Source organism: Penaeus monodon, chromosome 14 (genome assembly GCF_015228065.2).
Source record: "Penaeus monodon isolate SGIC_2016 chromosome 14, NSTDA_Pmon_1, whole genome shotgun sequence".
Taxonomy (NCBI): domain Eukaryota; kingdom Metazoa; phylum Arthropoda; class Malacostraca; order Decapoda; family Penaeidae; genus Penaeus; species Penaeus monodon.
This window is the reverse complement of record NC_051399.1, coordinates 475,079-477,757: the sequence shown is the minus strand read 5'-3', so window position 1 is coordinate 477,757 and position 2,679 is coordinate 475,079.

Genomic DNA, 2,679 nt, shown 5'->3' with positions numbered 1-2,679 from the left:
TAATTCTTAACGAGTTCAATAGGTACCATCATATTGAAGAAGAAAAATTAATTGATAAGAATTCATATTTTTAGGGTAAATAGCAAGTAATATGCCTTCAAACACATAGGACGGGGCTGACTTATTTCTAACATGCTCTCTCGCTTCAATCGTATGAGCGTAAGTATGCGGCGGGCACAGGATTCCTTCGTTACGGCCATGGAGCCGGGTTTAAAAATTAACTTGCGGTGAAATAAAACAGTGCGCGTCTGCGTTTCCCCAATGTAGGGCGTAATTCTCGTTTGCGGGCGCAGGTTCCTCGTTTAGGGCCCATAGCCGGTTTTAAAATAACTTCGGTGATTGTAACCGAGTGGCTAAAATAAAGCTGGTGTCTGCATATTTGCAACTGAGACCTACATCAGTACATTTCCCAACCTAAACTAAGAGAAATACTCCAGCATTACTGAGGACGATCCAAACTTCGAAGGACGTCGAAGAAGATTTTGGTTTTAGTTATTATCATAGGATGGCACATATAAAATACGCAATCTTAGAGTAAATTCCGATAGATGGCAGTGGGTAAATAAGGATATCATTATTCGAATCAAACGTGTGACGAGGGGACAGATTAAAAAAACGGAAATTGAAAAACATGATATAAAGACGATATAGGTATACACAGATATAACAAACCAAGATAATGAAGTATTACTAATAGGATAACATTAAAAAAAAAATAGGTAATTTCTTAATTCGACCCAAATAACTAAATATTTGATGAGAGCACCAAACAAACATCTTATTAAACTCAAGGGTACTCATTGTTCTATGAAATATATTCTAATTGTGCGATCTGGGGAAAAAATTGATAATGCAGAAAATACAAACACAATATATCAATTACGGATTTAGGCTGGGATGATTGTAAGTGGGGTCTGTCACTTAGTTTGATCTCATTTTGATTGTGATGATAAAAAAACAGGGGTTGACAGCAAAAGTTATGTAGTATGATTAGTAGTTGCTTTCTAGAGTGGCGTGTACTTGATTTGAAAAGAAGGCAAATTTATGCAAGGTGTGGGGGGGTATAGGGGGGCAAAAGTTTCCCGGGGGCTATTAGGTACCTTCTTTAAATGACGAGAAGTGTTGGGGGTGTAGGTAGAACTGCCACTTTTATCACTGTGCTGACGAAGGTTTGCGAAGACTTGGCGAGTAGGTGAGCCGGATTGGCGAGTGTGGCGGCATAGAGTGCGAGGGTACATCTTCAGCGACTTCGTCAGGAGGGTAGCACCGGCGTGAGTGGGCAGCACGAAGTATTTGGACAGACATGGTGCGGTAGGCGTGATCGAAGAGACTCGATAGCGATGGCTGGGCTTAAAAGTGGCAGGGGGGCACTTCGCGTGGATCGGCAACAGGGGTCGGCAAGGACGGGTTGGTAGGCGAATAGGGGTCGGCGTTGTGAGGGTTTTTGAACACCGCTGCCATCATGTAAGAGACACGTGAGTTGAGAGCACCACTGTCGCCAGATGTAAGCGAGAGACCACCGCAAGCCACCAGATGTAAAAGTGACACGAGAGATTGGGAGCACCTCAGTCGCCAGATGTGAGCAAGACGAGAGTGGACTTGGGTGGGTAAGTGAAAAGGGGCTTAGCTTGCTGGTTTATTCTTGAAGACAGATATAAGACCCCCAAGAGACCCCCGTGTCCCGGTGGAGGAAAGAGGTGGTGGAGCTGGACCCTGTGTGCTTGTTCTGTCCCGCTGCGTCTCTCTCCTCTCTGCCTTACGGACGTGTCCTTTTATGCGGCGGGTTTCCCCTTTGAGGGTGGATGTTTGTTCCTGTGCAAAAAGAGAAACCGGGCTGCATCTGCGTCCTGCCCAAGGAGAAGGGCAGCTACTTGAACGAGGTGTGAGTGTACATCCGGTCTTGCTACGTATTGTTGACAACGCTTTACCATTGTGTGTGTGCATGTATGTTGTGTGTGTGTGGTGTGTGTGTGTGTGTGTGTGTGTGGTGCGTATGCAAGTGTGCACAAATTTATACAAAGATTTGAAGATTTAAAAATATTGTATGATTCGTTTTGTTCACGAATACACTTTATCTTGTGCTAAATTCTGATAATGGCTTTCGCTCACATATTCCATAAGCCATGGTGTTTCTATGGAGATGCGTCCACATTCGAACAGCTGAGCAAGTAAATTTCACGTTAGCTTGTTTCAACTCAAGCAAATACAAATTAATAGTTTGAAGGAAGGGAAATAATCTTACTTTCATTAAGGATATTCTATGATATCTAATATCTTAAATGTTTTCATATTTATCCTGGTGGGTATATGTTGCTCTCTACTTTTGTTATGTCCCCATTTGTAATTTTTATTCTATCGTTTGTCAATCATGTCTATCCACTGTATATGTGTAGGTGTCATTAAATTTGCTATTTATCTTCATTGCAAAGTCAAAGATTAATATTTATATGATAAGTTTACGAAAGCATAATTTCTTGTTATATGTATTAAATGTATTAAATATCGTTGGCTTTAAAAAGTATTTTTTCATACACGATTTCTTGGAATTGTTTGATTACTGAAAGGAAATACCCATGGAAGTTGGCCGGCGTTTTAGTTCCACAAATGATTATAGCTGCACATTCTTTACACTTATAAACGCTGCTTTCTATAAACAGCTGCTATGGCAGCTGGAAGAAA